Here is a 17,189-nt window from a genome sequence, read left to right as displayed (position 1 = left end):
CTTGTCGCAACATTTTGAGATGAGGATTAGATGGTATTGACTGTTAGATTTAGTTGATGAGGGATGGAGATTGAAGAAATAGAAAGTTTATTATTTTACAAACTTTATATAACATCGATATAAGAACGAGATGGTATTGAATGTTAGATTTAGTTGATAAAGTAAGAAGATTGAAAACATAGAAAGTTTCTTATTGTAGAAACTTTTCAAAACATCAATTTTTACCCATAGGAGAGCCTAGAGATGGGGTCAAGGAGCTTTTAGCCTTGTTTTGTGATGAGGATGAGATGGTATTGAAACTTAGATTTAGTTGATGAAGGACCACCTTATATGGTATTGAAACCCTAGAGATGATGTCAACCAACTTCTAGCTACGTTTTGGGTTGAGAATCAGAGGGTATTGAATCTTAGATTTAGCTGATGAAGGATGGATATTGAAAAAATAGAAAGCTTCTAATTTTAGAAACTTTATAAAACATCCAACTTTTGGACATAAGAAACCCTAGAGATGGTGTAAAGGAGTTTTTTGCCAAGTTTTAAGATTAGGATGAGAGGGTATTGAATCTTAGATTTAGTTGCTGAAGGATATAGATTGAAGAGATAACAAGTTTCTTATTTTAAAACTTTATAAATATCAATCTTTTACTTTTTGTAAACCCTAGATATGGTGTCGAAGTGCTTTTAGCTAAGTTTTGAGATGGGGATTAGATGGTACTGAATCATAGATTTAGTTGATGAAGGATGGAGATTGAAAAATTACAAAGTTTCTTATTTTAGAAATTTTATAAAACATACATCTTTTAGACATAGAAAACCCTACATGTAGTGTAAGGAAGCTTTTAGCCAAGTTTGTAAAAGAGGATGAGATGGTATTTAATCTTAGATTTAGTTGATAGAGGATATTGAATTAAGAAATAGAAAGTTTCTTATTTTAGAAACTCTAAAACATCCATCTTTTAGACATAAGAGACCCTGGAGATGGTGTTAAAGAGCTTTTAGCCAAGTTTTGGGATGATGATGAGATGGTTTTAAATCTTAGACTTTGTTGATGGAGGATGGAGATTTAAAAAGTAGGAAGTTTCTTGTTTTAGAAACTTTATTAAATATCCATCTTTTACACATAAGAAATCCTAAAGATGGTGTTAAGGAGCTTTCAGTCAAGTTTTGAGATGAGGATGTGATGGTATTGGATCTTGGATTTTGTTGATGAAGGATGGAGATTGGAAAAATAGAAAGTTTATATAACATCAATCGTTTAGACATAGCTGACCCTAGAGATGGTGTCAATGAGCTTTTAGCCAAGTTTTGGATTGATGATGAGATGGTATTGAATCTTAGATTTAGCGGATGAAGGACGGAGATTGAAAAAATAGAAAGTTTCTTATTTTAGAAACTTTATAAAACATCCATCTTTTGGACATAAGAAACCCTGGAGATGGTGTCAAGGAGTTTTTTGCCAACTTTTAAGATTAGGATGAGAGGGTATTGAATCTTAGATTTAGTTGCTAAAGGATAGAGAATGAAGAAATAAAAAGTTTCTTATGCTAGAAACTTTAGAAATCTCAATCTTTTACTTTTTGTAAACCCTAGATATGGCGTCGAAGTGCTTTTAGCTAAGTTTTGTGATGAGGATTAGAGGGTGTTGAATTATAGATTAAGTTAATGAAGGATGGAGATTGAAAACTTACAAAGTTTCTTATTTTAGAAACTATATAAAACATCCATCTTTTACACATAGAAAACCCTAGATGGTATTGAATCTTAGATTTAGTTGATAGAGGATATTGAATTAAAAAATAGAAAGTTTCTTATTTTAGAAACTCTAAAACATGCATCTTTTAGACATAAGAGACCCTGGAGATTGTGTCAAAGAGCTTTTAGCCAAGTTTTGGGATGATGATGAGATGATTTAAAATCTTAGATTTTGTTGATGGATGATGGAGATTGAAAAAGTAGAAATTTTCTTGTTTTAGAAACTTTAGAAAATATCCATCTTTTAGACATAAGAAATCCTAGAGATGGTGTTAAGGAGCTTTCAGTCAAGTTTTGAGATGAGTATGTGATGGTATTGGATCTTGGATTTTGTTGATAAAGGATGGAGACTGAAAAAATAGAAAGTTTATATAACATCCAACGTTTAGACATAGCTGACCCTAAAGATGGTGTCAATGAGCTTTTAGCCAAGTTTTGGATTGATGATGAGACGGTATTGAATCTTAGATTTAGCTGATGAAGGATGGAGATTGAAAAAATAGAAAGCTTCTTATTTTAGAAACTTTATAAAACATCAATCTTTTGGTCATAAGAAACCCTAGAGATGGTGTTAAGGAGTTTTTTGCCACGTTTTAAGATTAGGATGAGAGGGTATTGAATCTTAGATTTAGTTGCTGAAGGATAGAGATTGAAGAAATAAAAAGTTTCTTATTTTATAAACTTTATAAATATCAATCTTTTACATTTTGTAAACCCTAGATATGGTGTCGAAGTGCTTTTAGCTAAGTTTTGAGATGAGGATTAGATGGTATTGAATCATAGATTTAGTTGATGAAGGATGGAGATTGAAAAATTACAAAGTTTCTTATTTTAGAAACTTAATAAAACATCAATCTTTTAGACATAGAAAACCCTAGATGTGGTGTAAAGAAGCTTTTAGCCCAGTTTCTAGAAGAGGATGAGATGGTATTGAATCTTAGATTTAGTTGATAGAGGATATTGAATTAAAAAATTGAAAGGTTCTTATTTGAGAAACTCTAAAATTTCCATCTTTTATAAATAAGAGACCCTGGAGATGGTGTCAAAGAGCTTTTAGCAAAGTTTTGGGATGATGATGAGATGGTTATAAATCTTAGATTTATTTAAATGGAAGATGGAGATTGAAAAAGTTGAAAGTTTCTTGTTTTAGAAACTTTATAAAATATCCATCTTTTAGACATACGAAATCCTAGAGATGGCGTTAAGGAACTTTCAGTCATGTTTTGAGATATGGATGTGATGGTATTGGATCCTGGATTTTGTTGATAAAGGATGGAGATTGAAAAAATATAAAGTTTATACAACTTCCATCGTTTACACATAGCTGACCCTAGAGATAGTGTCAATGAGCTTTTAGCCAAGTTTTGGATTGATGATGAGATGGTATTGAATCTTAGATTTAGCGGATGAAGGTTGGAGATTGAAAAAATAGAAAGTTTCTTATTTTAGGGACTTTAAAAAACTTCCATCTTTTAGACATTGGAAACTCGAGAGATGGTGTCAAGGAGTTTTAGGAAAGTTTTGAAATGAGAATGAGAGGGTACTGAATGTTAGAATTAGTTGCTGAATGATGGAGATTGAAAGAAAAAAAAGTTTCCTTTTTCCGAAACTTTATAAAACATCAAACTTTTATACTTACTAAACCCTAGAAATGGTGTCAAAGAGCTTTTAACAACATTTTGAGATGAGGATTCGATTGTATTGAATCTTAGATTTAGTAGATGAATGATGGAGATTGAAGAAATAGGAAGTTTATTATTTAGAAACTTTATAAAACATCCATCTTTTAGACGTGTGAAATCCTAGAGATTGTGTTAATAAGCTTTTTGCCAAGTTTTGAGATCAGGACGAGATGTTATTGAATCTTAGATTTAGTTGATAAAGTAAGAAGATTGAAAAAATAGAAAGTTTCTTATTTTAGAAACTTTTCAAAACATCAATTTTTAGCCATTGGAGACCTAGGGTCAAGGAGCTTTTAGCCATGTTTTGAGGTGAGGATGAGATGGTATTGAAACTTAGATTTAGTTGATGAAGGACCATCTTTTATGGTATTGAAACCCTAGAGATGATGTCAACCAACTTGTAGCTACGTTTTGGGTTGAGAATCAGAGGGTATTGAATCTTAGATTTAGCTGATGAAGGATGGAGATTGAAAAAATAGAAAGCTTCTAATTTTAGAAACTTTATAAAACATCCAACTTTTGGGCATAAGAAACCCTAGAGATGGTTTAATGGAGTTTTTTGCCAAGTTTTAAGATTAGGATGAGAGGGTATTGAATCTTAGATTTAGTTGCTGAAGGATAGATATTGAAGAGATAAAAAGTTTCTTATTTTAAAACTTTATAAATATCAATCTTTTACTTTTTGTAAACCCTCGATATGGTGTCGAAGTGCTTTTAGCTAAGTTTTGAGATGATGATTAGATGGTATTGAATCATAGATTTAGTTGATGAAGGATGGAGATTGAAAAATTACAAAGTTTCTTACTTTAGAAATTTTATAAAACATACATCTTTTAGAAATAGAAAACCCTACATGTAGTGTAAAGAAGCTTTTAGCCAAGTTTGTAAAAGAGGATGAGATGGTATTTAATCTTAGATTTAGTTGATAGAGGATATTGAATTAAAAAATAGAAAGTTTCTTATTTTAGAAACTCTAAAACATCCATCTTTTAGACATAAGAGATCCTGGAGATGGTGTCAAAGAGCTTTTAGCCAAGTTTTGGGAAGATGATGAGATGGTTTTAAATCTTAGATTTTGTTGATGGATGATGGAGATTGAAAAAGTAGAAAGTTTCTTGTTTTAGAAACTTTATAAAATATCTATCTTTTCGACATAGGAAATCCTAGAGATGGTGTTAAGGAGCTTTCAGTCAAGTTTTGAGATGAGGATGTGATGGTATTGGATATTGGATTTTGTTGATAAACGATGGAGATTGAAAAAATAGAAAGTTTATATAACATCCATCGTTTTGGATTGATATAACATAGCTGACCCTAGAGATGGTGTCAATGAGCTTTTGGCCAAGTTTTGGATTGAAGATGAGATAGAATTGAATCTTAGATTTAGCTGATGAAGGATGGAGATTGAAAAAATAGAAAGTTTCTTATTTTTGAAACTTTAAAAAACATCCATGTTTTAGACATTGGAAACTCGAGAGATGCTATCAAGGAGCTTTTAGCAAAGTTTTGAGATGAGAATGAGAGGGTACTGAATCTTAGAATTAGTTGCTGAATGATGGAGATTGAAAGAAAAAAAGTTTCCTATTTTAGAAACTTTATAAAACATCAAAATTTAATACTTAGTAAACCCTAGATATGGTGTCAAAGAGTTTTTAGCAACATTTTGTGATGATGATAATATTGTATTGAATCTTAGATTTAGCTGATGAATGAAGGAGAATGAAAAAATAGAAAGTTTCTTATTTTAGAAACTTTATAAAACATCCATATTTTAGACATTGGAAACTCGAGAGATGGTGTCAAGGAGCTTTAGGAAAGTTTTGAGCTAAGAATGAGAGGGTACTGAATCTTAGATTTAGTTGCTGAATGATTGAGATTGAAAGAAAAAAAAGTTTCCTATTTTGGAAACTCTATAAAACATCAAACTTTTATATTTAGTAAACCCTAGAGATGGTGTCAAAGAGCTTTTAGTAACATTTTGAGATGAGGATTTGATGGTTTTGAATCTTAGATTTAGTTGATAAAGGATGGAGATTGAAGAAATAGAAAGTTTATTATTTTAGCAAGTTTTGAGATCAGGATGAGATGGTATTGAATCTTAGATTTCGTTGATAAGTAAGAAGATTGAAAAAATTGAAAGTTTCTTATTTTATAAACTTTTAAAAACATCTATTTTTAGCCATAGGAGAGACCCAAGAGATGGGGTGAAGGAGCTTTTAGCCATGTTTTGAGGTGAGGATGAGATGGTATTGAAACTTAGATTTAGTTGATGAAGGACCTCCTTTTATGGTATTGAAACCCTAGAGATGATGTCAACCAACTTCTAGCCACGTTTTGGGTTGAGAATCACAGGGTATTGAATCTTAGAATTAGCTGATTAATGATGTAGATTGAAAAAATAGAAAGCTTCTTATTTTGGAAACTTTATAAAACATCCATCTTTTGGACATCATAAACCCTATCAAGGATTTTTTTGCCAAGTTTTAAGATTAGGATGAGAGGGTATTGAATCTTAGATTTAGTTGCCGAATGATAGAGATTGAAGAAATAAAAAGTTTCTTATTTTAGAAACTTTATAAATATCAATCTTTTACATTTTTGTAAACCCTAGATAAGGCGTCGAAGTGCTTTTAGCTAAGTTTTGAGATCAGGATTAGATGGTATTGAATCATAGATTTAGTTGATGAAGGATGGAGATTGAAAAATTACAAAGTTTCTTATTTTAGAAAGTTTATAAAACATCCATCTTTTAGACATAGAAAACCTTAGATGTGGTGTAAAGAAGCTTTTAGCCAAGTTTGTAGAAGAGGATGAGAGATGGTATTGAATCTTAGACTTATATGATAGAGGATATTGAATTAAAAAATAGAAAGTTTCTTATTTTAGAAACTCTAAAACATCCATCTTTTAGACATAAGAGACCCTAGAGATGGTGTCAAAGAGCTTTTAGCCAAGTTTTAGGATTATGATGAGATGGTTTTAAATCTTAGATTTTGTTGATGGAGGATGGAGATTGAAAAAGTAGAAAGTTTCTTGTTTTATAAACTTTATAAAATATCCAACTTTTAGACATTAGAAATCCTAGAGATGGTGTTAAGGAGCTTTCAGTCAAGTTTTGAGATGAGGATGTGATGGTATTGGATCTTGGATTTTGTTGATAAAGGATAGAGATTGAAAAAATAGAAAGTTTATATAACATCCAACGTTTAGACATAGCTGACCCTAGAGATGGTGTCAATGAGCTTTTAGCCATGTTTTGGATTGATGATGAGATGGTATTGAATCTTAGATTTAGCTGATGCCTTGGAGATTGGAAAAATAGAAAGTTTCTTATTTTAGAAACTTTATAAGACATCCATCTTTTAGACATTGGAAACTCGAGAGATGGTGACAAGGAGCTTTTAGCAATGTTTTTAGATGAGAATGAGAGGGTACTGAATCTTAGATTTAGTTGCTGAATGATGGAGATTGAAAGAAAAAAACGTTTCCTATTTTAGAAACTTTATAAAACATCAAACTTTTATACTTAGTAAACCCTAGAGATGGTGTCAAAGAGCTTTTAGCAACATTTTGAGATGAGGATTAGATGGTATTGAATCTTAAATTTAGTTGATGAAGGATGGAGATTGAAGAAATAGAAAGTTTATTACTTTAGAAACTTTATAAATCATCCATCTTTTAGACGTGGGAATTCATCGATATAGTGTTAATACGCTTTTTGCCAAGTTTTGAGATCAGGACGAGATTGTATTGAATCTTAGATTTAGTTGATAAAGTAAGAAGATTGAAAAAATAGAAAGTTTCTTATTTTAGAAACTTTTCAAAACATCAATTTTTAGCCATATGAGACCCTAGAGATGGGGTCAAGGAGCTTTTAGCCATGTTTTGATGTGAGGATGAGATGGTATTGAAACTTAGATTTAGTTGATGAAGGACCACCTTTTATGGTATTGAAACCCTAGAGATGATGTCAACGAACTTCTAGCCACGTTTTGGGTTGAGAATCACAGGGTATTGAATCTTAGATTTAGCTGATTAAGGATGGAGGTTGAAAAAATAGAAAGCTTCTTACTTTAGAAACTTTATAAAACATTCATCTTTTGGACATAAGAAACCCTAGAGATGGTGTCAAGGAGTTTTTTGCCGAGTTTTAAGATTAGGAGGACAGGGTATTTAATCTTAGATTTAGTTATTGAAGGACAGAGATTGAAGAAATAAAAAGTTTCTTAGTTTAGAAACTTTATAAATATCATTCTTTTACTTTTTGTAAACCCTAGATATTGTGTCAAAGTGCTTTTAGCTAAGTTTTGAGATGAGGATTAGATGGTATTGAATCATAGATTTAGTTGATGAAGGATGGAGATTGAAAAATTACAAAGTTTCTTATTTTAGAAACTTTATAAAACATCCATCTTTCAGATATAGAAAACCGTAGATGTGGTGGAAAGAAGCTTTTAGCCAAGTTTGTAGAGGATGATGAGATGGTATTGAATCTTAGATTTAGTTGATAGAGGATATTGAATTAAAAAATAGAAAGTTTCTTATTTTAGAAACTCTAAAACATCCATCTTTTAGACATAAGAGACCCTGGAGATTGTGTCAAAGGGCTTTTAGGCAAGGTTAGGGATGATGATGAGATGGTTTTAAATCTTAGATTTAGTTGATGGAAGATGGAGATTGAAAAAGTAGAAAGTTTCTTGTTTTAGAAACTTTATAAAATATCCATGTTTTAGACATTGGAAATCCTAGAGGTGATGTTAAGGAACTTTCACTCAAGTTTTGAGATGAGGATGTGATGGTATTCGATCCTGGATTATGTTGATAAAGGGTTGAGATTGAAATAATATAATATTTATATAACATCCATCATTTAGACATAGCTGACCCTAGAGATGGTGCAAATGAGCTTTTAGCCAAGTTTTGGATTGATGATGGGATGGTATTGAATCTTAGATTTAGCTGATGAAGGATGGAGATTGAAAAAATAGAAAGTTTCTTATTATAGAAAGTTTAAAAAACATCCATCTTTTAGACATTGGAAACTCGAGAGATGGTGTCAAGGAGCTTTTAGCAAAGTTTTGAGATGAGAATGAGAGGGTACTGAATCTTAGATTTAGTTGCTGAATGATGGAGATTGAAAGAAAAAAAAAATTTCCTATTTTAGAAACTTTGTAAAACATCAAACTTTTATACTTACTAAACCCTAGAGATAGTGTCAAAGAGCTTTTAGCAACATTTTGAGATGTCGATGGTTTTGAATCTTAGATTTAGTTGATGAAGGATGGAGATTGAAGAAATAGAAAGTTTATTATTTTAGCCACGTTTTGAGATCAGGACGAGATGGTATTGAATCTTAGATTTAGTTGATAAATTAAGAAGATTGAAAATATAGGAGACCCTAAAGATGGGGTCAAGGAGCTTTTGCCATGTTTTGAGGTGAGGATGAGATGGTATTGAAACTTAGATTTAGTTGATGAAGGACCACCTTTTATGGTAGTGAAACCCTAGAGATGATGTCAACCAACTTCTAGCCACGTTTTGGGTTGAGAATCAGAGGGTATTGAATCTTAGATTTGGCTGATGAAGGATGGAGATTGAAAAAAAAGAAAGCTTTTTCTTTTAGAAACTTTATAAAACATCCATCTTTTGGACATAAGAAACCCTAGAGATGGTGTCAAGGAGTTTTTTGCCAAGTTTTAAGATTAGGATGAGAGGGTATTGAATCTTAGTTTTAGTTGCTGAAGCATAGAGATTGAAGAAATAAAAAGTTTCTTATTTTAGAAACTTTATAAATATCAAACTTTTACTTTTTGTAAACCCTAAATATGGTGTCGAAGTGCTTTTAGCTAAGTTTTGAGATGAGAATTAGATGGTATTGAATCATAGATTTAGTTGATGAAGGATGGAGATTGAAAAATTACAAAGTTTCTTATTTTAGAAACTTTGTAAAACATCCATCTTTTAGAAATAGAAAACCCTAGATATGGTGTAAAGAAGCTTTTAGCCAAGTTTGTAGAAAAGGATGAGATGGTATTGGATCATAGACTTAGTTGATAGATGATATTGAATTAAAAAATAGAAAAAAACATCCATCTTTTAGACATAATGGACCCTGGAGATGGTGTCAAAGAGCTTTTGGCCAAGTTTTGGGATGATGATGAGATCGTTTTAAATCTTAGATTTAGTTGATGGAAGATGGAGAATGAAAAACTAGAAAGTTTCTTGTGTTATAAACTTTATAAAATATCCATCTTTTAGACATAGTTTCTCCTAGAGATGGTGTTAAGGAACTTTCTGTCAAGTTTTTAGATGAGGATGTGATGGTATTGGATCTTGGATTTTGTTGATAAAGGATGGAGATTGAAAAAATATAAAGTTGATATAACATCCATCAATTTGACATAGCTGACACTAGAGATGGTGTCAATGAGCTTTTAGCCAAGTTTGGGATTGATGATGAGATGGTATTGAATCTTAGATTTAGCTAATGAAGGATGGAGATTAAAAAAATAGAAAGTTTCTTATTTTAGAAACTTTAAAAAACATCCATCTTTTAAACATTGGAAACTCGAGAGATGGTGTCTAGGACCTTTTAGCAAAGTTTTGAGATGAGAATGAGACGGTTTTGAATCTTAGAATTAGTTGCTGAATGATGTAGATTGAAAGAAAAAAAAGTTTCCTATTTTAGAAACTTTATATAACATCAAACTTTTATACTTAGTAAACCCTAAAGATGGTGTCAAAGAGCTTTTAGCAATATTTTGAGATGAGGATTAGATGGTTTTGAATCTTAGATTTAGTTGATTAAGGATGGAGATTGAAAGAATAGAAAGTTTATTATTTTAGAAACTTTATAAAACATCCATCTTTTAGACGTGAGAAATCCTCGAGATAGTGTTAATAAGCTTTTTGCCAAGTTTTGAGATCAGGACGATATGGTATTGAATCTTAAATTTAGTTGATAAAGTAAGAAGATTGAAAAAATAGAAAGTTTCTTATTTTAGAAACTTTTCAAAACATCAATTTTTAGCCATAGGAGACCCTAGAGATGGGGTCAAGGAGCTTTTAGCCATATTTTGAGGTGAGTATCAGATGGTATTGAAACTTAGATTTAGTTGATGAAGGACCTCCTTTTAGCCAAGTTTTGGGATGATCATGAGATGGTTTTAAATCTTAGATTTAGTTGATGGAAGATGGAGATTGAAAAAGTAGAAAGTTTCTTCTTTTAGAAACTTTATAAAATATCCAACTTTTCGACATAGGAAATCCTAGAGATGGTGTTGAGGAACTTTCTGTCAAGTTTTTAGATGAGGATGTGATGGTATTGGATCTTGGATTTTGTTGATAAAGGATGGAGATTGAAAAAATATAAAGTTGATATAACATCCGTCAATTAGACATAGCTGACACTAGAGATAGTCTCAATGAGCTTTTAGCCAAGTTTTGGATTGATGATGAGATGGTATTGAATCTTAGATTTAGCTAATGAAGGATGGAGATTGAAAAAATAGAAAGTTTCTTATTTTATAAACTTTATAAAACATCCATCTTTTAGACATTGGAAACTCGAGAGATGGTGTCAAGGAGCCTTTAGCAAAGTTTTGAGATGAGAATGAGAGGGTACTGAATCTTAGATTTAGTTGCTGAATGATGGAGATTGATAGAAAAATAAGTTTCCTATTTTAGGAACTTTATAAAACATCAAACTTTTATCCTTAGTAAACCCTAAAGATGGTGTCAAAGAGCTTTTAGCATCATTTTGAGATGAGGATTAGATGGTTTTGAATCTTAGATTTAGTTGATGAAAGATGAAGATTGAAGAATTTGAAAGTTTATTATTTTAGAAACATTATAAAACATCCATCTTTTAGACGTGGGAAATCCTCGAGATAGTGTTAATAAGCTCTTTGCCAAGTTTTGAGATCAGGACGAGATGGTATTGAATCTTAGATTTAGTTGATAAAGTAAGAAGATTGAAAAAATAAAAAGTTTCTTATTTTAGAAACTTTTCAAAACATCAATTTTTAGCCGTATGAGACCGTAGAGATGGGGTGAAGGAGTTTTTAGCCATGTTTTGAGGTGAGGATGAGATGATATTGAAACTTAGATTTAGTTGATGAAGGACCACCGTTTATTGTATTGAAACCCTAGAGATGATGTCAACCAACTTCTAGCCAATTTTTTGGTTGAGAATCAGAGGTTATTGAATCTTAGATTTAGCTGATTAAGGATGGAGATTGAAAAAATAGAAAGCTTCTTATTTTAGAAACTTTATAAAACATCCATCTTTTGGACATAAGAAACCCTAGAGATGGTGTCAAGGAGTTTTTTGCCAAGTTTTAAGATTAGGATGAGAGGGTATTGAATCTTAGATTTAGTTCCTGAAAGATAGAGATTGAAGAAATAAAAAGTTCCTTATTTTAGAAACTTTATAAATATCAATCTTTTACTTTTTGTAAACCCTAGATATGGTGTCGAAGTGCTTTTAGCTAAGTTTTGAGATTATGATTAGCTGGTATTGAATCATAGATTTAGTTGATGAAGGATGGAGATTGAAAAATTACAAAGTTTCGAATTTTAGAAACTTTATAAAACATCCATCTTTTAGACATAGAAAACCCTAGATGTGGTGTAAAGAAGCTTTTAGCAAAGTTTATAGAAGAGGATGAGATGGTATTGAATCTTAGATTTACTTGATAGAGGATTTTGAATTAAAAAATTGAAAGTTTCTTATTTTAGAAACTCTAAAACATCAATCTTTTAGATATAAGAGACCTTGGAGATGGTGTCAAAGGGCTTTTAGCCAAGTTTTGGGATGATGATGAGATGGTTTTAAATCTTAGATTTATTTAAATGGAAGTTGGAGATTGAAAAAGTAGAAAGTTTCTTGTTTTAGAAACTTTATAAAATATCCATCTTTTAGACATAGGAAATCTTAGAGATGGCGTTAAGGAACTTTCAGTCATGTTTTGAGATGTGGATGTGATGGTATTGGATCCTGGATTTTGTTGATAAAGGATGGAGATTGAAAAAATATAAAGTTTATATAACATCCATCGTTTAGACATAGCTGACCCTAGAGATGGTGTCAATGAGCTTTTAGCCAAGTTTTGGATTGGTGATGGGATGGTATTGAATCTTAGATTTAGCGGATGAAGGATAGAGATTGAAAAAATAGAAAGTTTCTTACTTTAGGGACTTTAAAAAACATCCATCTTTTAGACATTGGAAACTCGAGAGATGGTGTCGAGGCGCTTTTAGCAAAGTTTTGAGATGAGAATGAGAGGGTACTGAATCTTAGAACTAGTTGCTGAGTGATGGAGATTGAAAGAAAAAAAAGTTTCCTTTTTTAGAAACTTTATAAAACATCAAACTTTTATACTTACTAAACCCTAGAGATGGTGTCAAAGAGCTTTTAGCAACATTTTGAGATGAGGATTCGATGGTTTTGAATCTTAGATTTAGTTGATGAATGATGGAGATTGAAGAAATAGGAAGTTTATTATTTAGAAACTTTATAAAACATCCATCTTTTAGACGTGGGAAATCCTGGAGATTGTGTAATAAGCTTTTTGCCAAGTTTTGAGATCAGGACGAGATGGTATTGAATCTTAGATTTAGTTGATAAAGTAAGAAGATTGAAAAAATAGAAAGTTTCTTATTTTAGAGACTTTTCGAAACATCAATTTTTAGCCATAGGAGACCTAGGGTCAAGGAGCTTTTAGCCATGTTTTGAGGTGAGGATGAGATGATATTGAAACTTAGATTTAGTTAATGAAGGACCACCTTTTATGGTATTGAAACCCTAGAGATGATGTCAACCAACTTCTAGCCACGTTTTGGGTTGAGAATAAGAGGGTATTGAATCTTAGATTTAGCTGATGAAGGATGGAGATTGAAAAAATAGAAAGCTTCTTATTTTAGAAAGTTTATAAAACATCCATCTTTTTGAAATAAGAAACCCTAGAGATGGGGTAAAGGAGTTTTGTGCCAAGTTTTAAGATTAGGATGAGAGGGTATTGAATCTTAGATTTAGTTGCTGAAGGATAGAGATTGAAGAGATAAAAAGTTTCTTATTTTAGAAACTTTATAAATATCAATCTTTTACTTTTTGTAAACCCTGGATATGGTGTCGAAGTGCTTTTAGATAAGTTTTGAGATGAGGATTAGATGGTATTGAATCATAGATTTAGTTGATGAAGGATGGAGATTGAAAAATTACAAAGTTTCTTATTTTTGAAACTTTATAAAACATACATCTTTTAGACATAGAAAACCCTAGATGTGGTGTAAAGAAGATTTTAGCCAGGTTTGTAGAAGAGGATGAGATGGTATTGAATATTAGATTTAGTTGATAGAGGATTTTGAATTAAAAAATTGAAAGTTTCTTATTTTAGAAACTCTAAAACATCCATCTTTTAGACATAAGAGACCCTGGAGATGGTGTCAAAGATTTTTTAGCCAAGTTTTGGGATGATGATGAGATGGTTTTAAATCTTATATTTATTTAAATGGAAAATGGAGATTGTAAAAGTAGAAAGTTTCTAGTTTTAGAAACTTTATAAAATATCCATCTTTTAGACATAGGAAATCCTAGAGATGGCGTTAAGGAACTTTCAGTCATGTTTTGAGATGTGGATGTGATGGTATTGGATCCTGGATTTTGTTGATAAAGGATGGAGATTGAAAAAATATAAAGTTTATATAACATCAATCGTTTAGACATAGCTGACCCTAGAGATGGTGTCAATGAGCTTTTAGCCAAGTTTTGGATTGGTGATGAGATGGTATTGAATCTTAGATTTAGCGGATGAAGGATGGAGATTGAAAAAATAGAAAGTTTCTTATTTTAGGGATTTTAAAAAACATCCATCTTTTAGACATTGGAAACTCGAGAGATGGTGTAAAGGAGCATTTAGCAAAGTTTTGAGATGAGAATGAGAGGGTACTGAATCTTAAAGTTGCGGAATGATGGAGATTGAAAGAAAAAAAAGTTCCCTTTTTTAGAAACTTTATAAATATCAAACTTTTATACTTACTAAACCCTAGAGATGGTGTCAAAGAGGTTTTAGCAACATTTTGAGATGAGGATTCGATGGTTTTAAATCTTAGATTTAGTTGATGAATGATGGAGATTGAAGAAATAGGAAGTTTATTATTTAAAAACTTTATAAAACATCCATCTTTTAGACGTGAGAAATCCTAGAGATTGTGTGAAAAAGCTTTTTGCCAAGTTTTGAGATCAGGACGAGATGGTATTGAATCATAGATTTAGTTGATAAAGCAAGAATATTGAAAAAATAGAAAGTTTCTTATTTTAGAAACTTTTCAAAACATCAATTTTTAGCAATTGGAGACCCTAGAGGGAGCTTTTAGCCATGTTTTGAGATGGTATTGAAACTTAGATTTAGTTGATGAAGGACCACCTTTTATGGTATTTAAACCCTAGAGATGATGTCAACCAACTTCTAGCCACGTTTTGGGTTGAGAATCAGAGGGTATTGAATCTTAGATTTAGCTGATGAAGGATGGAGATAGAAAAATAGAAAGGTTCTTATTTTAGAAACTTTATAAAACATCCATCTTTTGGACATAAGAAACCCTAGAGATGGTGTAAAGGAGTTTTCTGCCAAGTTTTAAGATTAGGATGAGAGGGTATTGAATCTTAGATTTAGTTGCAGAAGGATAGAGATTGAAGAGATAAAAAGTTTCTTATTTTAGAAACTTTATAAATATCAATCTTTTACTTTTTGTAAACCCTAGATATGGTGTCGAAGTGCTTTTAGCTAGGTTTTGAGATGAGGATTAGGTGGTATTGAATCATAGATTTAGTTGATGAAGGATGGAGATTGAAAAATTACAAAGTTTCTTATTTTATAAACTTTATAAAACCTACATCTTTTAGACATAGAAAACCCTAGATATGGTGTAAAGAAGCTTTTAGCGAAGTTTGTAAAAGAGGATGAGATGGTATTGAATCTTAGATTTAGTTGATAGAGGATATTGAATTAGAAAATAGAAAGTTTCTTATTTTAGAAAGTCCAAAACATTCATCTTTTAGACATAAGAGACCCTGGAGATGGTGTCAAAGGGCTTTAGCCAAGTTTTGGGAAGATGATGAGATGGTTTTAAATCTTAGATTTAGTTGAAGGAAGATGGAGATTGAAAAAGCAGAAACATTCTTGTTTTAGAAACTTTATAAAATATCTATCTTTTAGACATAGGAAATCCTAGAGATGGTGTTAAGGAGCTTTCCGCCAAGTTTTGAGATGAGGATGTGATGGTATTGGATCTTGGATTTTGTTGATAAATGATGGAGATTGAAAAAATAGAAAGTTTATATAACATCCATCGTTTTGGATTGATATAACATAGCTGACCCTAGAGATGGTGTCAATGAGCTTTTAGCCAAGTTTTGGATTGATGATGAGATAGAATTGAATCTTAGATTTAGCTGATGAAGGATGGAAATTGAAAAAATAGAAAGTTTCTTATTTTTGAAACTTTGAAAAACATCTATCTTTTAGACATTGGAAACTCGAGAGATGGTGTCAAGGAGCTCTTAGTAAAGTTTTGAGATGAGAATGAGAGGGTACTGAATCTTAGAATTAGTTGCTGAATGATGGAGATTGAAAGAAAAAAAAGTTTCCTATTTTAGAAACTTTATAAAACATCAAACTTTAATACTTAGTAAACCCTAGAGATGGTGTCAAAGAGCTTTTAGCAACATTTTGAGATGAGGATTAGAAGGTATTGAATCTTAGTTTTAGTTGATGAAGGATGGAGATTGAAGAAATAGAAAGTTTATTATTTTAGAAACTTTATAAAGCATCCATCTTTTAGACGTGGGAAATCCTAGAGAAAGTGTTAATAAGTTTTTTGCCAAGTTTTGAGATCAGGATGAGATGATATTGAATCTTAGATTTAGTTGATAAAGTAAGAAGATTGAAAAAATAGAAAGTTTCTTATTTTAGAAACTTTTCAAAACATCTATTTTTAGCCATAGGAGACCCTAGAGATGGGGTCAAGGAGCTTTTAGCCATGTTTTGAGGTGAGGATGTGATGGTATTGAAACTTAGATTTAGTTGATGAAGGACCACCTTTTATGGTAATGAAACCCTAGAGATGATGTCAACCAACTTCTAGCCACATCTTGGGTTGAGACTCAGAGGGTATTGAATCTTAGATTTAGCTGATTAAGGATGGATATTGAAAAAATAGAAAGCTTCTTATTTTAGAAACTTTATAAAACATCCATCTTTTGTACATAAGAAACCCTAGAGGTGGTGTCAAGGAGTTTTTTTGCCAAGTTTTAAGATTAGGATGAGAGGGTAATAAATCTTAGATTTAGTTGCTGAAGGATAGAGAGTGAAGAAATAAAAAGTTTCTTATTTTAGAAACTTTATAAATATCAATCTTTTACTTTTTGTAAACCCTAGATATGGTGTCGAAGTGCTTTTAGCTAAGTTTTGAGATGAGGGTTAGATGGTATTGAACCATAGATTTAGTTGATAAAGGATGGAGATTGAAAAATTACAAAGTTTCTTATTTTAGAAACTTTATAAAACATCCATCTTTTAGACATAGAAAATCCTAGATGTGGTGTAAAGAAGCTTTTAGCCAAGTTTGTAGAAGATGATGAGATGGTATTGAATCTTAGACTTAGTTGATAGAGGATATTTAATTAAAAAATAGAAAAAACATCCATCTTTTAGACATAAGAGACCCTGAAGATGGTGCCAAAGAGCTTTTACC

The sequence above is a fragment of the Tasmannia lanceolata genome, unplaced genomic scaffold (genome assembly GCF_043159265.1).
Source record: "Tasmannia lanceolata isolate RefF3 unplaced genomic scaffold, GAP_Taslan_0.1 ptg000013l, whole genome shotgun sequence".
NCBI classification, from domain to species: domain Eukaryota; kingdom Viridiplantae; phylum Streptophyta; class Magnoliopsida; order Canellales; family Winteraceae; genus Tasmannia; species Tasmannia lanceolata.
The sequence above is the reverse complement of the archived record's forward strand: the minus strand, read 5'-3'. Positions refer to the sequence as shown.